This window comes from Tamandua tetradactyla, chromosome 2 (genome assembly GCF_023851605.1).
Source record: "Tamandua tetradactyla isolate mTamTet1 chromosome 2, mTamTet1.pri, whole genome shotgun sequence".
Taxonomy (NCBI): domain Eukaryota; kingdom Metazoa; phylum Chordata; class Mammalia; order Pilosa; family Myrmecophagidae; genus Tamandua; species Tamandua tetradactyla.
In genome coordinates, this window is record NC_135328.1 from 164,523,692 (window position 1) to 164,548,342 (window position 24,651).

Below are 24,651 nucleotides of genomic sequence, written 5' to 3' on the forward strand. Positions count from 1 at the left end.
ACAGGTCATGGTACAAAGAGAACCCAATTCTGTGCTCTCTTCAATTGTCCTCCTTTATATATTTCGTAATTCTCAGTGATTTTAAGAATGGAAGGGATCCTCTCCTCCAGAGCTCTAAATTTTAATTTGCACAATTTTCCAATAAATCAGAAGCACAAATATTTCCTCGATTGTATTTTAGCACATTTCTGTAAATATATAGTACAGGAATAGTATGTGATAGAGCTTTACAAGGGGAAAATAGTGAAAGAAATGAAAAAAGGAATGTAGTGAGCATAGAATGTAAAATACATAAGGGACAAACAAATTTGGAAGAGCAAGGGCAGCATAAGGGCACAAATCAAAGAAAGAATAAATGTGATGAAGGCGGTAGTGAAAAAAAAAATGATAAAGGAAACCAGAAGCATGATACCCAAAGAGAGTATTCAAGACTGACAGAGAACTGGGAAATGAAGTAATTATCTCTTCCTTCCTCCATTTCTTCCATCCTTAAGTACTGTCCTATCTTTCAGTATTTAAGATTATTTGCTGTTTGGGAATAAATTACTGACGATTAGTTGAACATTTATAATGTATATGACCTTAGGGTTTCAAGGTCACATTCCTCATACAGGAAGTCTATCACACTGTTTATATGTGTGATGAATACATCCTATGAAAGAATAGGATGTAAGAAAAGTTTCCTTTCTGAGAAGTGCTAAAAATACAAATGACAAACATTCATACATTCATTTTTATATAAACACCCAAAACAATCTGATGAAAAATGATCACAGCTTATAAACTATAGGTAGCACAGCTGTTGAACAGAGGCTATTTTCCTTCATTCCTCAGATCATTTTTCTTGTCAGTAAGAACTGTCATTTAAAAATCACTCTACTTAGGTGGCAATTTGGAAAAAAAAATAGACCTTTTTTTGGATGCTGAATTTTCATTTGGTGAAGTCACTCCTTCAGTATTCTCTGAAGTGAGTAAGAAAACAAAATACCTATTCTGCTTTTAAGATAAAATATTTGTCTCTCTTCTTTTAACATCCCATTAAAAGATGTTGAAAAGTCTTCCCATTTAGGTTGCTTTTAATGTGCATGAACAGACTATAAATGGGATTTTTATAGTATTCTGTGCTGTCATTAACTATTTGTTGATAATTATAACTTACATTACTACATACTTCATACCTGTGATCATACTAAAGCTACTATGGACAACCTTGTAGCATTATTGTTATACCAAAAATGTATATGGGACTTTGTTGATTCAAAAAGCACATTTAAACAAAACTATCTCATTTAATTGTCATAAAAGAAACTTATTATCCTCATTTTATAACACCGAGCTTTTTTCTTTATGATTTGCGAAAGGCTGAACGCATTAGGGTCAGAGTCAGAACTCCTATCCAGCTCTAACTTGTCCTTTTTTTTCTACTCATAGCTACTTATCAAAAAGCACATGTGGTCTAAGAAAGTTTTACATTTTCACAACAGTACCATTCTACTATTTTTGTTATTTCTAGGGTATGCAAATAATATACCCTTTAAATAACAGGGTATAAAAATAACAGGGTATAAAAAAATTTTTTATAGTTTTTTTTTTAGTTGTTATCCTTATTTACAAGAAAAATTGAATGTGAAGCAGGGAAGAAAGGCGAAAAAGGACAACTCTTTGTGAACGTTGTCAGCTTTTGTTGTATTGCCCTGAATATGTCAGCTGTGATTCCATATTTGCTTCACTCTGCAAGCAAAACAAAACCCAGCAGTTAATCAGACCAAATTTCCTAAAGAGCTATATCCCTTGATGGTCTAACCCTCTAGACTTTCTAGCAAATACAATCTTCATTATTTCCTAGGAATGTTTTAGTGTCCCTATATTGTTTAGTACCAGTCTCTAAGATGCCCCAGCTAGCTGTTCATTTCTTAACCCTGGCCCAACTGTTACAACTTTATCCTCCTCTGAACCTGTGCTGGTTTGAAACGGTTATATACCCCAGAAAAGCCATGGTCATTTTCCTAATCCAGTCCTATGGGGGCTAACCTATTGTTTGGGTGGGATTTTTTTTATTAAGTTGTTTCCATGGAGATGTGATCCACCCAATTGTGGGTGGGAACTTTTGATTAGGGGGTTTCCATGGAGATGTGTTTCCACCTATTCAAAATGGGCCTTAATCCACTTGCTGGAGTCCTTTAAGAGGGAATCATTTTGAGAAAAGTTCAGAGCTGACACAGACGGAGACATTTGGAGATGCAGAAAGAATATGCCCCCAGGGAAGCTTTTGAAACCATAAGCCAAAAGACCAGCAGACGCCAGCCATGTACCTTCCCCAGTGATAGAGGTGTTCCAGATGCCATCAGCCTTTCTTGATTCAAAGTATCTTTCCCTGGATGTCTGAGTTTGGACATTTTTATGGCCTTAGAATTGTAAACTTGTAACTAAATAAGCATGCTTCTTAAAAGCCATCCCATTTCTGATATATTGCATTCCAGCAGCATTTGCAAACTAAAACAGAGCCTTTGGGGTAATTTTACTTTGTTCCAAAGCAGGGCCTGAATAAGGAGAATAATGACATCCGAATATCTAAAACACTATACTAGATTCCCTTGATATTATCAATAACCAATTCCTTCTTTGCTCTGAGTCATCTAGGTGAAGTGAATTCTGAACACCCTATTTAAAAGTACACTTTCGTCTCACCCAAGGGCCTGCGTGCTCCATCACCCTTACTCTCCCCAACTGCTTACAGTTGTCGTCACTTTCTAATATGCTATTTAGCTTATTTATTATGTTTTTGTTTTGTGTGATTCCCCACAACTAAAATGTTACATTCCCAAGGAGAGGGGGTTTTCTGTTATATTCACTGATAAATTCTTAGCTCCCAGAACAGTGCCTAGTAAATTGTAGGCACCCAAGTGGATTCAGGTTATCTGCTACCTGGTGTTTATACACTTTGGGGGATTTGTTTAAGGAAAAAATACAAAACTAAGTATGCAAGTGAGTATTTATGTGAAGAAAAAATCACAACAATCTACAGATTTTTAAACAACGGATTTTATAAACATCTCCAAATCCAGAAAAATATTTTTATCAATTAACTACTATCAACATACCTCTACAATACTTGTTCTCTACATTTTTTGCCAATCATCTTTGATTTCCTCTTGATATTTGTAATATTTTTATAGAGAGAATAGAAAGATAATTCAATGTTTTCTCTAATCAAGTTTTTGATTATATGTTTCTCTTTAGGGTTCCCATTACACTCACATAGCTACTATAGCATTTGTCAATTCTATTTATATGTGCAAACATTATTATTATATTAATATTTTATATGTATTTTCATATTTTTCTATATATTTATAAACATATGCATAAGAAATATACATATGTTCATGAACAATGTATTCATACCCTATCTGATATCTGATGTCCCTCAGAGCTAGTGAAACCTGGTCCATCATTCCAAAAATGTTTGTTGAATTAAAATAAAGAAAAGGGTGACTTAGTAGAAAATCAAAGAACACAAATTTAGGGAGGAACACTTCAAAAGAGAAATCAAAATTAATACATACTAAATAAAAAGCTAATTTCACATCTCAGTGTAGTAGTCATTTTTAGTGAGTTTGGAGGTAGATATGAACCAGAACATGTAGGGCTGTTCTAGTGTGCAAGCTGCCAGAATGTGATATACCAGAAACAGAATGGCTTTTAAAAAGCAGAATTTATTAAGTTGCAAGTTTACAGTTCTAAGGCCATGAAAATGTCCAAATTAAAGCAAGGCTATAGAAATGTCCCTTCTATGGCACCCATGGAAAGATACCTTGGTTCAAGAGGGCTGATGATGTTCATGGTTTTGCTCTCAACTGGAAAGGCACATGGCAAACATGGCAACATCTGCTGGCTTTCTCTCCAGGCTTCTTGTTTCGGGAAGCTCTCCTGGAGGCATTTCCTTCTTCATCTCCAAAGGTCTCTGGTTGCGTGGGCTCTCTAGCTTTTTCCAAAATGGTTCCCTCCTAAAGGGCTCCAGTAAGGAATCCCACCTTAAATGGGTAGAGACACATCTCTATGGAACCCATCTAATGAAAAGTTACCACACACATTTGGATTCATGGAAACAATAAAAAGCTCCCACCCAACAATATTGAATGAGAATCAAAGGACATGGCTTTTCTGGAGTCCACAAGAGATTCAGACCGGTACAAGGACCTTATGGATTCATGATGAGGTGTTTCGGTTATTGTTTTCCAGTTTAAAATAAAAAAAAAGTTTGAGATTCAGTGATTAATGAAGTATGCAGATGATGTCCTATATAATACAAACTCCATGGTCACTTCTGTTTTATTTTTATTATGAAAAATTTCAAACATACAAAAAAGTTGAGACAGTAGAATAATTAATCCCAATGACCATAATCTCAATGATTATCAACATTTACCAATCTATTTCCCCATTTTTAAATTTGTTTCCTGGAGTAATTTAAAACAATCAGATAGATTACTTCATCCATAAATTCTTCAGTATACAGTTCTAACATATATAAGGACTTCTCATTAGCATAGCCATATTACCATTATCACATCTGCCAAATTAACAATAATTCCTTAATGTTACTGATTATTATTACCTTGTATTGGTGTGGAACATTTGTTACAATTGATGATAGTGCATTTTTATAACTGTACCATTAGTTAAAGTCCATGATTTGACTTAGGGTTCACCATGTAGTATAGTTCCATTGATTTTTTTAATATTTTTTATTCTGTTACCATTTCCCCTTTAAATCACATTCAGATATATATATTTTAGTGCTGTTAATTGCATCCAAAATATTGTACTACCATCATCACTGTGCTAGTTTGTTAACTGCCGGAGATGCAATATACCAGAAATGGAACGACTTTTGAAAAGGGGAAATTTCACCCAGGAATGCCAAAAAACAGGGGGAAATTTAATAAGTTGTTCATTTACAGTTCTAAGGCTGAAAATGTCCCAATTAAAGCAAGTCTATAGAAGTGTCCAAATTAAGGCACCAACAAGAAGTCACCTTCACTTAAGGAAGGCCAATGAAGTCTTGGAAAGGGACATGGCAAACATGGTGACATCTGCTAGCTTTCTCTCCAGGCTTCTTTTTTTCATGAAGCTCCCCAGGGGTATTTTCCTTCTTCAAAGATCTCTGGCTGGGGTGGGGTTGGGGAAGGGGGGGCCTCTCGTGATTCTCATGGCTCTGCTGGTGGCTCTGTTGTTCTCTTCAAAATGTTTCCTATTTTGAAGGAGTACAGTAAGCTAATCAAGACCTATCTGGAATGGGCAGAGTCACATCGCCCTCTAATCCAAGGTTAATACCCACATTGGGCAAGTCACATCTCTGTGGAGAAAATCTAATCAGGTTTCTAAACTGCACTACCAAATAGGAATTAGAAGAAATGGCTGCCTCCATGTGATGGATCAGAATTAAAATGTGGCTTTTCTAGGGTACATAATCCATTTAAACCAGCACAACCACCATCCACAACCAAACCATTACCATCATTACAAATGGGAATCCTGTAAATTTTTAAGCCTTGACTTGCCATTCCCTTGTCCACTGGTGACCTATAGTATGGATTCTGACTCTATGTTTCAAATCAATGAGATCCCACAATATTTGTACTTTTGTATCTGGCTTATTTCACTCACCATGATGTCTTCAAGGTTCGTCCATGTTTGCTGCATGTATCATGACTTCGTTCCTTTATTTATTTTTTAGTGCAAGTTTATTGAGATATATTCACACACCATACAATTCATACAAAATACACAATCAGTGGCTCACTGTATCATCACATAGCTGTGTGTACATCACCATGATCAATTTTAGAACATTTTCATTACTCCAAAAAAGAAATAAAAATAAAATCCAAATCTTCTCACTCCTCTTATCTCCCCCTATTATTGATCCATAGTATTGGTGTGGTAGATTTGTTACTGTTGATGAAAGAATATTAAAATGTTACTGTTAACTATAGTCTGTAGTTTGCAAGAGGTACATCTTTTCCCCATCTACCCCTGTATTAACTCCTTGTATAATGTCATACATTTGTTCTAGTTCATGAAAGAAATTTCTGATATTTGTGCAGTTAATCACAGACATTATCCACCCCAAGATTCACTGTTATACAGTCCCCTGTTTTAACCTCCATATTTCCTTCTGGTGACATACATGCCTCTAAACATCCCTACTCCACCACATTCAAACACCATCCAGCACTGTTAATTATTCTCACAGTGATGTGCCACCATCATCTCTCTCCATTTCCAAACATTTAAGCTCAACCTAGTTAAACATCCTGAACATATTAAGCAATCACTCCCCTTCCTCAGCATCATTGTATCCTGGTAACCTATTGTTTTGGTTGGCAAAAGCTGCCAGAATGGAAAATACCAAAAATGGGTTGGCTTTTACAATGGGGATTTATTTGCTTACAAGTTTACACTCCTAAGGCCAAGAAAATGTCCAAATAAAGGTATCAAAAGGATGATACATTCTAAGAAGAGAGGCTGCCAGCATCGGGGACACCTGCTGGGAAGGCACATGGTTGGCATCTCTTGATCCTTCTCTTCCAGGCTTCATTGCTTCCAGCTTCTGGCTTCAGTGGCTTCCTCTCTCAGTTTTTTCTCTATGATACTCTGAGCTTCTTCTGTCTTTTATCCTCTCAAAAAGGACTCTAGTAAAAGGATTTAAGACCCAGCTTGAATGGAGTGGGTCACAACTCAATTGAAATATCCTAAAAGGTCCCACCCACAATAGGTCTCCACCCACAGGAATGGATTAAAAGAACATGACCATCAGAAAATATGATAATCTTAGTATGGGAAATAATGAACATACTATCCATTCCACATGTAGCCTTTACTTATCCAGATTGCATATAATCAGAAATAAATTTGATTACTAATTTACAAAGCTCTTTTAGTATATCTACTTCTTCCAATAACAGTATTTATGAAGGAGAGAAAAGATAGAGATGGGACAAAATAATAGTAAAAGAAAGAAATTGATACTTGGGTTTGGAATACAGCCAGACATTTATAAGTTTTATATTCATAACACCAAATGATTACAATATGCCTAAAATTTTTCAGTCCAATACAGCACAACCTTCAGTAGTAGAAGAATCCAAGTTTGATACATGATCAGATTTTTAATATGCCAGAAATGAAATGGCTTTAAAGAGGAGAATTTATTAAGTGTCAAATTTACTGTTCTAAGGCCATGAAAATGTCCAAACTAAGGCATTCAGGTAAAGATACCTTGATTCAAGAAGGCTGATGGCATTCAGGGTTTCTCTCAGATAGAAAGGCACATGGTGATGTCTGCTGACTTTCTCTCCAGGATTTTTCAATAGCTTCCCTGAGGGAGTTTTCTTTCTGTATCTCCAATGGTCTCTGGCTGTATGGGCTCTGTCTCGTCTCTAAAGCTTTTTGCAAAATGGTTCCATTTTAAAGGACTCCAGAAAACAACCCCACCTTGACTGGGAGGAGATACATTTCCATGGAAACCATATTATTAAAAGTTACCACCCACAACTGGGAGGAGATACATTTCCATGGAAACCATATTATTAAAAGTTACCACCCACAACTGGGTGGGTCACATTTCCATGGAAACTATAAAAAAGATCCCACCTAGCAGTATTGAATGAGGATTAAAGGAAATGGCTTTTCTCAGGTACATAATAGCTTCATATCAGCATGGGGATTTATATCCAGAAAAACTCAAAGGTTTCAACATTATTCCCAACTGCTAAATGATTAATCCACAAAATTAATTAATGGCTTCTAAAAAACTATTTCGGAGCTCTATTGAAATGGTACTTTTTTATTTAACGGTATTATGAGTGTCATCTCTACTATAAGATCTTAGATCATTCTTTATCTACCTGCTTTTTAAATTCTTTCAGCCTTTTTATTCTTTTATTACTGCTGACTTATGCCCTGGTACAAGTATATTCTAACTAGAATATAAACTCTTTGAAGCTAAGAGTTTTGTCTTCCTTATTCATAACTACACTTACTAATTAAAATGTACTGACTGACATAAGCAAAACCACTACAAGTTCAAATTCTTCCACATACTGAGGTAACAAATGGTAAAGTAACTAAAAAAACAGGTTCTTTGAAATCCAAGTAATACAGGTTATAAAAATCTCATTTATATATTTTTTTCTTCCCCCTCCCTGTGGAATAGGGGAGGGGCACATTCCTCCCTCCCAAGCAGAGAAAGTGAGCATCAAAGGGATAATTTAAAAGGTTGGGGTGACTGCAAGAAGGGGTCGTGGATTAGATGTCTGCTTAAGATGAAGACATTGTGCTAGGGCTAAACTTATAATAACTAAAAGTGATCATAAACGTATGGACTCTTCCCGCAGTGTTACAGGACAGTAAAGTGATTGGAAAATAAAATATAATACAAAATGCTGTACCTAATGGTTCAATAGGCCCAGTTATATCATTACTCATTGTTTTATTATTATTATCACCACCATCATCATCTTCAAGGGTGAGGTGTCTCTTGCCAGAGGGATGATAATGTGATTCATTTATATTTCTTAATAAACTTAACTGATTTCTTAAATAGGATGCATTTGAAAGATCATCATATCTTTATTTTTATTATATTTTATATGTGTCATCATTACTAGGTACATTGCTCAGTTTACGTAACCTAACCTGCTTAGTTAGACTATTTTTAAGAGGAATTTTGAAAATTGTGCTTAAAATACTCGCTTATTTTATCAATAAGCTTGTATAAATATTAGGAGAACATACCTAAGCAAAATAAAATTGTATTTGTTTATTCAAAAAGTACCATAAAAACAAGAATAGGAATATACTTTGCCACTTCAATTTTGCAGCTGTATTTGCTTTTTTTGTTGTTTTCGGGCATGGGTAGGCACCAGGAATTGAACCTGGGTCTCCAGCGCATGGCGGGCAAGAACTCTGCCACTGTACCACCATTGCCCCCTACCCTGTATTTGCTTTTTTATTCCTTCTATTGTAGGCTAAAAGAACTCCTTGTATGAGGATATCAGGCTAAATGATTTCCAAGTTTCCTGCTTGTCCTAGAGTTCTTTATTTCTACATAGTTGAATTATTTTATTATGCTGTTTCTGGGGAATATGAGTTAATAATTTTGAAGCTACTAATTTTATGTCAAGCTTTAAAGTTCATAATTGTTATCTTTGGGAAATAGTATTTGACCTACAGCATGTCCAAATCAATTTAATAAAATCATTTTATAACAGGGAAGAAAATGACTCTCTGTTTTCATAATATTCTAAAAATTATGAACAACCTTGAAAGTACATTGACTATGAAGTTCTAGAAAATATACTGCAATTATTAACTTTGTCCCAAGCCTTAATCCAGGAAAGCTTTTCCAGAGCTCTCAACAACCTTTGCTGGGTAACAATCTGGCAATCCAGAAGAGACAAATATTCCTAGAGTCCAACTGCCTGAAGTTCTGGATCCTCAGCAGAGCAGACAAACATGGTCATCAAGACTTGTGGCTGCTGGAGAATCTTTAATCCAGGGTCTCAACAATTAGGATTTTCTCTGTTTTGCCAACACTCCAGACCCTTTTGGCACCTTAAAAACTCCAAAGAGAGAAACTGTTTCCAGTTCCAAGTCCACACATCTGAGTGGGACATCAGGGTAAAAGTGGATCAGGGAGCTAATTTGGCGGTTCAAGTCACCCTCGACCTGGATTTGAGGTCTTGCTTCCAGAACAAGCCCCTTTTCTCTGAACTCTACAGCTTTGTTTGTACAGGGTTCAGAATCCTGCCCTGAATTCTTCTGCTAAGTATATTCCTGGAAAATAAATCATCCAACAATTAATTTGTATTTAATAAAATTAAGTATGCTTGTTTAACTGTTAACTGGTGTGCTACCTAGTTATAGGAAGTGTTTAATGCTTGTTTAATTCTGAATTGGTGTATTGTGTTCAATGCCAGTTTGTTAATTGATGCGCTTGTTCTAGTTATTAATGTGTTTGTTACTTAAATATGTAGTAACTGTTAAGAGTCTTTTTTTTTTTTTTTAACATGGGCAGGCACCGGGAATCGAACCCGGGTCCTCTGGCATGGCAGGCAAGCATTCTTGCCTGCTAAGCCACCATGGCCCGCCCTGTTAAGTGTCTTTTGAAAAAAAAGAATGTGACCTTTTCTGGGGTACATAACAGCTTCAAACCACCACACCTATATTCTATATATTATGTCTGAGTTTGTATTTTATAATTAGTTCATATCAGTGAGGTCATACAATATTTATCCTTTAGTGTCTGACTTGTTTCACTGAACATAATGCCCTCAAGTTTCATCCATTTTGTTGTGTGCTTCAGGACTTCATTCTTTTCAGCAGCTGAATAATATTCCATTGTATGTATATACCACATTTTATTTATCCATTCATCGATTATGGACGCATGGGTTGCTTCCATCTATTGGCAATTGTGAATAATGCTGATATGAACATTTGTGTACAAGTATCTGTTCGAGTCCCTGCTTTTCCATTTTAGTAGTGGGATTGCCAGATAATATGGTATGAATCAGATTATTTCTAAAGTATTTTTCAGCTGTTAGGATATTCAACTCTTGTGGCAACCTAGGGGTTGGGACCCCCTCCCTTAGGGAAGAAATGAAACCTTAGGCACGTGGCACCTGCATGACTAGAGTATAGACATTGAAGGTCAACAGAACCTCAAGGAGGAAGGAATGTATTATTAAAGCATTAAAAATTCCCTCTGCTAATCACTGTTGGTAACCAAATCTCGTGAGACTCTGCTGGACTATGTAAGCCTCTCCCTTGGCACACTCCTCCCCTTTTCGTCTTTGCAGATCACTGACTTCCATTTCCCTATTGGCTGCCAATAGAAAAAATCTTCTCTTGTTCTTAAGTCCCTAATAAAAACTTAGGGGTAACTCTCTGCCTAGCATGTTCTTTGGTCTTGGAACTGTGCTGGGTTGGAACAATTCCTAAATCCCATTCCCTTATTCTATAATGAAACTATCATAGGAAAATGATACTCCATGATATCTCAACAAATCATTTGACTGTGGCACATTATTTTCCCCATACACCTTTTGCATCTTGACATTTATTATTATTGGTTGTACGGTTGAGAGAATAATATTACCTGGACCAACTGACTTCAAAGAGGTAAGTGAATACAACAAGTGAATTTAATATGACAATAATTAAAACCCTTTGAAGGAAAGTTAATATATAACTTTGAGATGCTATTTTTAGCAAGTATACAAGTAACATATATTATGTTTACCATAATTCTTTTTCACTCTATGGCAATGAATATTTCTAAATTGCTTCAATGTGCATCAACCTTTTAATTTTCAGTGTACCTGAAAAAAATAAAACTTTTTGGATCAGATTTCCTCTACAGGCAAATGCATTAATAGAAATAACAAAATTTCTTCCTTTGCTGTATAAACATTATGGATCTGACAGCATTTTTAAAAACATGCCTTCATGAGTATGTTGGCAGCTTGTCTGAAAAAAAGCTCAAACACACTTTTAGATCAGTTAATCAATTATTCATCCCAGTGCCTATCTATACTGAATACTTTTAAACTGGTGAGGCTTGGGTGAGATAAAAATGTCACCTTGAATTGATGACCATCTCTGTTATAATTGTCCTTTGGAATTGAAATAACCCTGACAAAACTATACAGTGTACACATTGTATGAAACTGTTTATAATATGTACGAAGTGCTGTTAGTGCTTTAATGCTCAATGCTTTTGTTACATTAACTACAAAGCCTTGACATGATTAATTAATGCAAATTTTAAGGTATATTAGGTAATTTCAAAAGTTCTAAATTCTCTACAAAAAATGATTCTCCCTCTGAGGAAAAAAAAAACCTTAATGATAGAGAAACTTTAATTTCTTTTTTTTAATATGGAATGTGGGCTTGGACTAGCTGACTTTAAAGGGCTCTTTTTCTCTGAGATTCTGACTCTATGAAATTAAAAGTTGTAGTAATCATTTTTAGAGTATGCATTAATAAACTTTTCACCTTCAGTTTTTTAAATGTTAAACTGTTTTTTTAAAGTGGTATAAAACTACGTATGCAACCAATTAAAGGTTCCCACATTTTATCTGTATATTATTATTTTATTCTAAATACACTCATCATTGAACAAAGATATATTGAATGTCTACTAAGTGCTAACCACTATGCTAGGCACTGAGGATGTAGTAGTAAACAAGAGAGGTATTGCAGTCTGTTTTACCACTCATAATGTTAAAATTCTAGCAGAAAAGCCAGACAACAGACAAACAAATATGTACTACAATGCAATGTTTATGATAAGTGCTATGAATAAAAACAAAAAGAGTGAGTGGATATAGAGACAGAAGTGGGGGTGGGTGGGGAAGGCATTTTAAATAGGAGGCCAAAGAACATCTCCTGGAGAATGTTGCATTTGTGCAGAGAACTGAGAATTATGTGAAGCCTGGGGCCATTCCAATATCTGGGAGATGAGTATTCCAAATGCAATGCAACAGTCTTGAGACAGTGCAAGAGTAGCGTATTAGAAGAATAGCAAAAAGAATGTCAATGTCAAAGTGTCAATGGCTGAGAGATTCCAAACAGAGTAGAGAGGTTATCCTGGAGGTTATTCTTATGCATTAAGTAGATATCATCTTGTTATTCAACATGTAATGGAGAGGCTGGAGGGAACTGCCTGAAAATGTAGAGCTGTGTTCCAGTAGACATGTTTCCTGAGGATGATTGAATAAGGATACAGCTGTCACAATGTGACTGTGTGATTGTGAAAACCTTGTGTCTGATGCTCCTTTTATCTACCTTGTCAACAAAGGAGTAGAACATATGGAATAAAAATAAATAGTAGGGGGAACAAATGCTAAAATAAATTTAGTTTGAAATGCTAGTGATCAATACAAGCGAGGGTATGGGGTATGGTAGGTATAATCTTTTTTTTTTCTTTCCTGTGTTCGTTTAATTTCTTTTTCTATTGTCTTTTTATTTCTTTTTCTGAATTAATGAAAATGTTCTAAGAAATGATGAATATCCAACTAAGTGATGATATTGTGAATTTCTGATTATGTATATTGATGTTTTATTTTATTTTTAATTAATAAATAATTTTTTTTTAAATGTCAGTGTGTCCAGAGTAGTATGTACAAGGAGAATGGCAATTAGAGAGTTTAGAGCCAGATCACATTGGAGAGACAACGTTAAAAATTTTGGATTTTATTTTAAGTTTTTAAAAATGTTTTTGAACAATAAACTGGCATAATATCACTTGTACATTTAAAGAGTCTCTCTAGATGATTGTGTAGAAAAACTGTTTAAGTGGCAAAAATGGAAGTGTAGAGACTAATTAAGATGCTATTGGAAGAGGAGGAGCAAAATGGTGACGTAGGAAGGTGTAGAATTTAGTTAGTTCTCTACAGCAGCTAGTACATAGCCAGGAAGTGTCTGGAACAACTGTTTGAGACATCCATGACTGGACATACCTCATATACCAGTCTGGAATGAATGGAAGCTGAGATCATAACACAGATCTGTAAGTGGTGCCAAACTGCATAGCTGGCATCACTCCCCCACTGGTATGGCAGGCTGTTGGAAACACTTCCCCATGGGAAATGAAACAATTTCTACTTGGAGCAAGAGAAGGTAAAACAACCAAGATCCAATTGCAGTTTTGATTAACAAGTTTGAACTGCTGAATACAAGATGAGAGTACAGATAAACCCAGAGAAATCAGGAAAATAACCTTGGGCCCACAGAGAGGAGATGGAGCTGATATAGAAAAACAAAAACAAAAACAAAACAGCAGATATTTTTGGAGTCAGCCAAGCTCAGAATACTGGAAAAGGGCTGTGCCCCAAGAAAAGGGGCTCTTGACTGGTGAACCTTGGGGGCTGGGGAGACTGACTCTGAAATCCCTCTGAAAAAGGGATTTCATTTTACTTTCCCCCCCTCACTCTTTTTTTCTCCTTCTTTTTTTATTAAAAAAAAAACCAGCATGGGCAATGGTAGCTCAGTGGCAGAGTTCTCGCCTGCCATGCCGGAGACCCGGGTTCGATTCCCAGTATCTGTCCATGTAAAATATATATATATATGTATATTCTAAGTAGTTCACCAGAGAAAGCCTTAGGAATTTTCAGCTGTCAGTGTTGACTCAGGCAAAGGTGCTGTTAAGATAGGTCTGAGACACAAAGTAACAAGTGAAGTGAAGGAGATCATTCCCTAAAGGGCATGTCTTCCCTCAAGAAAAGGGGGTGGGGGCCCAGCTCAAGTGGCAGTCTGTCTTCAGAGAATTCAGACACCAGGGACTAGGAATCAGAAACAGCTTAAGCTTGCCTTCCATCTCAGCCTCTGTTTCAACCACATCCCAGGCAGGCTGAGAATTAAAGGCTTCACACCACCTTACAGTAGTGGGAAGCTGTGGGCTGACAAGCACCACCTGCTGGGTAAGATAGGAAGAACACAGGGTCTATAGGCACCACAGGAAAGTCAGTCAACTTGCTGGGTCTCATCCTTGGGGAAACTTGATACTGATTACACCCTCCTCCTGAGATCTGGGCTTGCCTTGTCTGGGAAAGTCTGATTGGGGTTGATCATATCTGCTGAGACCCTCCTCAAAAGAAATGTTCCATAGAGGTTGAGCAAGAACAAGAAAAACAAGAGCTGAAAATTCCTGATCAGTTAAACAGAAGCTATGCAAGAGGTCTAGAATAAGTTGAACAAGTAGAGAATAAAGCTAACCAACTAGAAAACCCTGGGTAAGAGAGTCAAAACAAACACCAGAATAAACTAATCAAAGAAATCAGATGCCTAGACACCAGGAAACAATTATGAGTCATACTAGGAAAAATGAAGGTATGACTTACTCAAAGGAACAAACTAATACTTTAAACGAGATATAGGAGTTGAAACAACTAATTGCAGATGTTCAAACAAGCATACTAAATCCATTTAAAAATCAAATCAATTGAGGAACTATATGGCAAAAGAGATAAAGGATATAAAGAAAACATTGGGCATTCAAGGAACTCAAAAGTTTGGAAAAAACAAATAGCAGAACTCATGGAAATGAAAGGCACAATAGAAGAGATGAAAAACACAGTGGAGAATTACAACAGCAGATTTGAAGAGTCAGAAGAAAGAATTAGTGAACTAGAGGACAGGACATCTGAAATCCTACATACAAAAGAAGAAATAGGGAGAGGGATGGGAAAATGTGAGCGATGTCGCAGAGACGTGAATGACAATATGAAGCACATGAATATAGGTGTCCCAGAGGAGAAGAGAAGGAAAAGGGGCAGAAAGAATAATGGAGGAAATAATCACTGGAAATTTCCCATCTCTTTTGAATGATATACAAAAGCAGATCTAAGAAGCACAACATAACCCAAACAGAACAGATCAAATTAGACCTACTCCAAGACACTTACTAATCAAATTGTCAAATGTCAAAGACAAAGAGAAAATTCTGAAAGCAGCAAGAGAAAAAGCAATCCATCACATTCAAGGGAAGCTCAATAAGACTATGTGCAGATTTCTCAGCAGAAACCATGGAGGTGAGAAGGGAGTGGTAGGATATATTTTAGATACTGAAATAGAAAAAGCTACCAACCAAAAATTCTATATGCAGCAAAACTTTCCTTCAGAAATGAGGGATGTTTAAAATATTCTCAGACGAACAGACACTGAGAGAGTTGGTGAAGAAGAGTCCTGCTCTACAAGAAATACTAGAAAAAGCACTACAGGCAGATAGGAAAAAACAGAAGAGAGATATCTGGAGAAGAGTATAAAAATGAAGACTATCAGTAGGGGTCAAAAGAGAGAGAAAGAAAATATATGATATATCGGAATAAAGTCATGTTGCATGCAACAATGTAAGATGAACCTTGAGGATATTATGTTAAGTGAAGTTAGAAACAAAAGGACAAGTACTGTATGGTCTCACTAATATGAACTAAAATTAACAAGTGAACTTTGAGAGTTAAAGTTGAGAATACAGGTTATCAGGAAACAGAAAGAGTGTAGAGATTGGACATTTGAGTACAGAATATTCAATAGGATTGATTGTAAAGATCCAGAAATAGATACCACAATATTATCTGATGGTAGCACAACATCGTAAGTACACTGAATAAAGCTGAGTGTGAGTATGGCTGAAAGAGGAAGGCTAGGGGTAACGTATGACACCAGAAGGAAAAATAGAAGATGAAGCCTGGGACTGCACAACGTTGTGAAACCTAGAATGGACAATGATGGTGATTAAATGTATAAATAAAATGTTTTTACATAATGGAGAACAAATAAATGTCAACAGTGCAAGGTGTTGAAAATGGGATGGTATATGGAAAAAGTACAGTCAATGCAAACTAGGGACTATAGTTAACAGTAGCATTTTAATGTGCCTCTATTAAGTGTAACAAAGGCAATATGCCAAAGCTAAATGACAATAAGAGGGAGTATATAAGGAAGGGGTATGGGATTCTTGGTGTTCTTGTTTCTCCTTTTTATTTTATTTACTTCTTTTTTTTCCCTCTTCTTCTTTCTTTATGGAAGAAATGGAAATGTCCTCATATAGATTGTGGTGGTGAATGCAGAACTACGTGATTATACCAGGAACCATTGATTGTTTAACTCAGGATGGACAGTATTATGTGTTAATAAAATGGTTAAAAATAAACACAAAGATACAAGTGTTGGAGAAAATGTAGAGAGAGAGATGTACCTATTCACTGCTGGTAGGTGTTCTAGTTTGCTAGCTGCTGAATACAATATAACAGAAGTGGAGGGCTTAAAAAAGGGGAATTTAATAAGTTGCAAGTTTACTGTTATAAGGCTGTGCAATTCTGTAAAGTGTCCCAATTAAGGTACCAACAAGAGGTTAGCTTCACTCAAGAAGTGCTGCTACAGAAAGGAATAAAGTCATGAGGAATGCAATGTTGTGAATGAAACTGCATGACATTGTATGATGCAAAAATAAGCCAGAAACAAAAGAACTAATATTGTATAGTCTCATTTAGAAAATTTGGGACCTATATTGTAAGCCTTTATAGTAGTCACATTTAGTCTGGGGCTGTAATTGTTATTTCTAGATTTTGAAAGGCTGTGCTATATATGTAGAATCTGGTATTTCCTAGAACTTTGGATACTTGTGTGTAACCTAAAACTCAGAGTAGGAGTTCTGTAGTTCTGAAGGTCAGCATTGTCACATACAACAACTGTTAAAGAAATCAAAAAAGAGATCAGGCTTGAATTAGAGATAAGAATGAAGCTGACCAGGTCAGAACTAAGTTTAAATTAGAATACAAGGGTAAGGAGAACATTGTCCGTATTTTAGAACTTCACCTACTCTGTGTGACCAAAGGAAGAGAGGTATATATTGTCCAAACCCTAAATTTTCTGTAGCACATACTCTAACTCAATCAGTCTGGACAGAACATTTAAACAACTGTATTAGTTAGGGTTCTCTAGAGAAACAGAATCAACAGGGAACACTTGCAAATATAAAATTTATGAAAGTGTCTCACGTGACCATAGAAACGGAGAGTCCAAAATCCACAGGGCAGGCTGCGAAGCCGATGACTCCAATGGATGGCCTGGATGAACTCCACAGGAGAGGCTCACCAGCCAAAGCAGGAACGCAACCTGTCTCCTCTGAGTCCTCCTTAAAAGGCTTCCCATGATTGGATTTAGCATCACTAATTGCAGAAGACACTCCCCTTTGGCTGATTACAAATGGAATCAGCTGTGGATGTAGCTGACGTGATTATGACCTAATCCTATGAAATGTCCTCATTGCAACAGACAGGCCAGCGCTTGCCCAATGAGATGAACAGGTACCAAAACTTGGCCAAGTTGACACCTGTCCATAACCATGACAACAACCAAACAGAGATAGCCCAGAATGAGAATGAGGGCTTGTAATTCTGTATAGCTTAATGTAATGCCTGGATACATCCAAGAGTATGTTGAGCATATAATTTTAAAGTATTGGCAAAGTGCCTTGAGGTACAGGAGGAAAAAATATGGAACTATTAAACTTTACAATGCGGAAACCCCTGATACTGTCTCAAACATTAGGGACTTCCAAGTAAATAGGCCAAGCACTTAATTTTGAGGCTTGCTTTTGTGAAGCTCATTTTTGAAGTGGAAAAGCTAAGCCTACCTAGAGTTATGTCTAAGAACAACTTCCAGAGGACCTCTTTTGTTGCTCAGATGTGGCCTCTCTCTTTCTAAGCTCAACTCTGCGAGGAAAATTCTTCCCCTTCCCCCTACGTGGGACATGACTTCCAGGGGTGAAAGTCTTCCTGGACATGTGGGATATGACTCCCAGGGATGAGCCTGGCCCTGCACTATGGGATCAACAATGAATTCCCGCCCAAAAAGGGGGAAATATTTGTAACAAATAAGGCATCAGTGGCTGAGAGAGTTCAAATAGAGTTGAGAAGTTACTCTGAGGCTACTCTTTTACAAGCTTCAGCTGGATATTGCTATTTATTAAGGTTTGCCAACACCTAACCAAAACCATTCCTGCCAACCCTAAAGAACACCTAGGGCTTTATCTGAGATTCAACAAAGGTTCCATGCTCTATGATTGCTTTCCAGAAACCGACAACCTCCAGATGGGTTCCTAGGCTAGATAAGTCCTGAAACTCAGAGGGACCAGTCTCTCCAGAACATTAAGTAGTTCCATCCCCCTCTCCCATATTATTGACAACCTTTCCAATATGAAAAAATTAGAATGGGTGTAGCCCAAATACCCCTAAAGATTGGGAGAAAGTTCAAAGGAAAAGGTGGAGTTATAACAGAGGAGATAGGATTTAACAAATGAATATGACTGCTGAATCATTATATTGATATTTCTTTTAGTCTCCAGTGTCTTGGAGCAGCCAAAAGGAAAAACCTAAAACTGTGGGACTGTAACCCATCTCAAAGTCTGAAATCTGTTATATAACTAATTTTTGTGATATGCTTTGAGATTTTTTTTGTATATATGTTATTATTCACACAAAATATTTTTTTAAAAAGAAAATTACTGGTCTACAGAGTAAATTTCAAATTCTTTTATCTGCATTCAAGACTCTCTATGATTTCATCCCTGCCAAACTAATTTCTTCCCTCATCTTTCTTAGTCAATGCTGTAATCACATCAAGTTTATTTAAGTTCTGTGTACAAAGCAAGCTGAAATTGGCCACTTTACTTTTACTTACACTACTCCCTCTGTTGTCTTCTTAGTTCCTGCTATTCCCAGCCCAGCCTGACTAACAAATTACCTCCACATCTTTAAAAACATGCTTTCTCGGTCTGGTGGCCAAGATGGTGGCTTAGCAATGTGCACGTTTTAGTTAATCCTCCAGAACAACTATTAAATAACCAAGAACAGTACATAACTGCTCCTGGAGCCATGTCAGTAACCGGACACACAGTGTACCCCAGTCTGGACCAGCTGGACCGACTATGAGCCCCCCAGAACCGTGAGTTCCCCAAGCCATGGTGGCTGGCACCCCTCCCCCACAGGCTGCTTCCCAGAGCGAAAGGAAAGAGACTTTAATAGCAGCAGGGGCTGAGTCCAACCAAACACCAATTGTGGCATTAATTAACAAATTCTGACTACTAAAAATAGGCTCCCAGCTCAGGTGAACCTGGTCAAAGCAGAGGTCACTCATTGGGCTAATGGAAAAAGAAAAAAAGGAAAGAAACAGAGGTTTTTGTGGCTGCATTTCTACAAAGGCTTGACTGCCTCTGAATTCAGTGGCAGGACTTTTCAGGCTGCAACTGCCCCAGGAATAGGCAGTAACAAGCTCCTTTCAGGCAGGGCTTGTCTCGAGCCTGTGCCTTCCCCAGGGGAGGGGTGAAGCCCAACTCAGGTGGAATCCCTCCCTCAAGGAATTCAGAGCCCAGGGCTTGGTAATCTGAAGCCATTAAAACCAGCCTACAACCTCTCCTCTGTCTCCACCATGCCCAAAGCAGGGAGAGTCTTCCAAAGTTAAAGGTGCTGCATCATCTTATGCTGGTGGGACCCACAGGCAGACAAGCGCCACATACTGGGCAGGATAAGAAAAACAGAGCCCAGAGACTTCACAGGAAAGTCTTTTAACCTGCTGGGTTTCACGCTCAGGGAAAACTGATGCAGGTGACTCCTTCCCCCTGATAGTAGGTCAGTTTAGTCTGGCAAAACCCGGCTGGAGTCTATAATACCTATGTAGAACTTCCTAAGGGTGGGGGGGAAAAGGCACCATACAAGCAGGGCAAGAAACAAGAAAACAAGAACAAAAAATTCTCCTCTGTTAAACAAAACCTAAGCTAGAGGTCCAGAAAAAGCTGAATTGAATGTCAAAGAACAGATAGACAACAAATTCATCCAGCAAGAAAACCCTAGGTAAGAGAAGGGAAAGCAATCTCCAGAATAAATTAATTAAGGTAATTAAATGCCTAGACACCAGCAAAAAATAACAAATCAAACCAGGAAAATTAAAGATATGGCCCAGTCAAAGAAACAAACCAACAGTTCAAATGAGATACAAGAGCTGAAACAATTAATTCAGAATATATGAACAGACATGGAAGACCTCATCAAAAACCAAATCAATGAATTGAGGGAGGATATGAAGAAGGCAAGGAATGAACAAAAAGAAGAAATGGATATGGAGCTGGCATATACTTCACCAAGAACCTCAAAAACCTAGCAGACCAGGCCAAGAAAAGGTCTGCTACAGATAAGCTGATCTATGTGTTTGAGGCTGAAGTACTCACAGGCTCCTTCTGCCAGGGTCATCAGTTAAATATTGTCCCCCCACCATTGAGTCCTGGAGCTATAGAGAGTCATGACAGTGTGGTTGACAGTGTCTCCAGCCCTGAGAACTTTGTTATTTTTAATGGCATGCAGGCTATGCCCCAATATTTGTGGACTTGCACCCAGGATCATGTATGATCTTAGGATTATTCATCAGGACCAATGATGTGTGCCCCATGGCAGCCTTTAGGGGGAGATTCCCAAGTGTAGCTCTTTATATTAACCTCCACATAATTTTAACAACAGGAATGGCTTTGATTTAGGGCAACTAAAAAAAAAAAAAAAGAAGAAGAAGAAATGGAAAGTTTGAAAAAACAAATCACAGAACTCATGGAAATGAAAGGCACAGTAGAAGAGATGAAAAAAACAATGGAAACCTACAATGGTAGATTTCGAGAGACAGAGGATAGGATTAGTGAACTAGAGGATGGAACATCTGAAATTCGACAAGAAACAGAAACTATAGGGAAAAACAATGGAAAAATATGAACAGAGACCCAAGGAATTGAGTGATAATATGAAGCACACGAATATACATGTTGTGGGTGTCCCAGAAGGAGAAGAGGAGGGAAAAGGAGGAGAAAAACTAATGGAAGAAATTATCACTGAAAATTTCCCAACTCTTATGAAAGACTCAAAATTACAGATCCAAGAAGTGCAGCGTACCCCAAAGAGAATAGATCCAAATAGACATTCTCCAAGACACTTACTAATCAGAATGTCAGAGGTCAAAGAGAAAGAGAGGATCTTGAAACCAGCAAGAGAAAAGCAATCCATCACATCCAAGGGAAACCCAATAAGACTATGTGTAGAATTCTCAACAGAAACCATGGAGGCAAGAAGACAGTGGAATGATATATTTAAATTACTAAAAGAGAAAAACTGCCAACCAAGAATTCTATACCCAGCAAAATTGTCCTTCAAAAATGAGGGAGAAATTAAAACATTTTCAGACAAAAATCACTGAGAGAATTTGTAACCAAGAGAACAGCTCTGCAAGAAATACTAAAGGGACGACTGGAGACAGATGTGAAAACACAAAAGAAAGAGGTATGGAGAAGAGTGTAGAAAGAAGGAAAATCAGATATGACATATAAATTCCAAAAGGCAAAATGGTAGAAGAAAGTACTACCCATACAGTAATAACACTAAATGTTAATGGATTGAACTCCCCAATCAAAAGACATAGACTGGCAGAATGGATTAAAAAACAGAATCCTTCAATATGCTGTGTACAGGAAACACATCTTAAACCCAAAGATAAACATAGGTTGAAAGAGAAAGGTTGGGAAAAGATATTTCATGCAAATAACAACCAGAAAAGAGCAGGAGTAGCTATACTAATATCCAACAAATTAGACTTCAAATGTAAAACAGTTAAAAGAGACAAAGAAGGATACTATGTACTAATAAAAGGAACAATTCAACAAGAAGACATAACAATCATAAATATTTATGCACCAAGCCAGAATGCTCCAAAATACATGAAGCAAACACTGAAAAGAGAAACAGACACATCCACCATAATAGTTGGAGACTTCAATTCCCCACTCTCATCAATGGACAGAACATCTAGACAAAAGATCAATAAAGAAACAGAGAATTTGAGTAATATAATAAATGAGCTAGACTTAGCAGACATTTATAGGACATTACACCCCACAACAGCAGGATACACCTTTTTCTCAAGTGCTCATGGATCATTCTCAAAGGTAGACCATATGCTGGGTCACAAAGCAAGTCTCAACAAATTTATAAAGATTGAAATCATACAAAACACTTTCTCAGATCATAAAGGAATGAAGTTGGAAATCAATAATAGGCAGAGCACCAGAAAATTCACAAATATGTGGAGGCTCAACAACACACTCTTAAACAATCGGTGGCTCAACAACGAAATTACAAGAGAAATCAGTAAATATCTCGAGGCAAATGAAAATGAAAACACAACATATCAAAACTTATGGGATGCAGCAAAGGCAGTGCTAAGAGGGAAATTTATTGCCCTAAATGCCTATATTAAAAAGAAGAAAGGGCAAAAATTCAGGAATTAACTGTCCACTTGGAAGAACTGGAGAGAGAACAGCAAACTAACCCCAAAGCAAGCAAAAGGAAAGAAATAACAAAGCTTAGAGCAGAAATAAATGAAACTGAGAACATGAAAACAATTGAGAAAATCAATAAAACCAGAAGCTGGTTCTATGAAAAAATCAACAAGATTGATGGGCCCTTAGCTAGATTGACAAAAAGAAGCAGAGAGAGGATGCAAATAAATAAGATCAGAAATGGAAGAGGCGACATAACCACTGACCCCACAGAAATAAAGGAGGTAATAACAGGATACTATGAACAACTTTATGCTAATAAATACAACAATGTAGATGAAATGGACAACTTCCTTAAAAGGCATCAACAACCAACTTTGACCCGAGAAGAAATAGACGACCTCAACAAATCAATCACAAGTAAAGAAATTGAATCAGTCATTAAAAAGTTTCCCAAAGGGCGGGCCGCGGTGGCTCAGCGGGCAAAGTGCTTGCCTGCTATGCCGGAGGACCTCGGTTCGATTCCCGGCCCCACCCCATGTAACAAAAACGGAGAAACAGAATACAATAAAACAAGAAAATGTTTAAAAATGTTTCCCTTTCTTCCTTCCTTCCTTCCTTCTATCCTTCCTTCCTTCTCTCTGTCTTTCCTTTAAAAAAAAAAAAAAAAAAAAAAAAAAAGTTTCCCAAAAAGAAAAGTCCAGGACCAGATGGCTTCACATGTGAATTCTACCAAACATTCCAGAAAGAATTAGTACCAATCCTGCTCAAACTCTTCAAAAAAATTGAAGAGGAGGGAAAGTTACCTGAGTCATTCTATGAAGCCAACATCACCCTCATACCAAAGCCAGATAAAGATATTACAAAAAAAGAAAACTACAGACCAATCTCTCTAACAAATATAGATGCAAAAATCCTCAACAAAATTCTATCAAATTGAATCCAGCAACACATTAAAAGAATTATACATCATGACCAAGTAGGATTCATCCAGGTATGCAAGGATGGTTCAATGTAAGAAAATCAATTAATGTAATACACCATATCAACAAATCAAAGCAGAAAAATCACATGATCATCTCAATTGATGCACAGAAGGCATTTGACAAAGCTCAACATCATTTCCTGTTGCAAACACTTCAAAGGATAGGAATAGAAGGGAACTTCCTTAAAATGATAAAGGGAATATATGAAAAACCCACAGCTAATATCATCCTCAATGGGGAAAAGCTGAAAGCTTTCCCCCTAAGATTAGGAACAAGACAAGGATGTCCACTATCACCACTGTTATTCAACATTGTGTTGGAAGTTCTAGCCAGAGCAATTAGACAAGAAAAAGAAATACAAGGGCAGGCCACGGTGGCTCAGCAGGTAAGAATGCTTGCCTGCCATGCCCGAGGACCCGGGTTCAATTCCCCGTGCCTGCCCATGTAAAAAAAAAAAAAAAAAAAGAAATACAAGGCATCAAAATTGGAAAGGAAGAAGTAAAACTCTCACTGTTTGCAGATGATATGATACTATGTCAAAAACATGAAAAATCCACAGCAAAACTACTAGAGTTAATAAATGAGTACAGCAAAGTGACAGTTTACAAGATCAACATTCAAAAATCTGTAGTGTTTCTATATGCTAGTAATGAAAAATCTGAGGGGGAAATCAAGAAATGAATTCCATTTACAATTGCAACTAAAAGAATAAAATACCTAGGAATAAATTTAACTAAAGAGACAAAAGACCTATACAAAGAAAAACTACAAGAAACTGTTAAA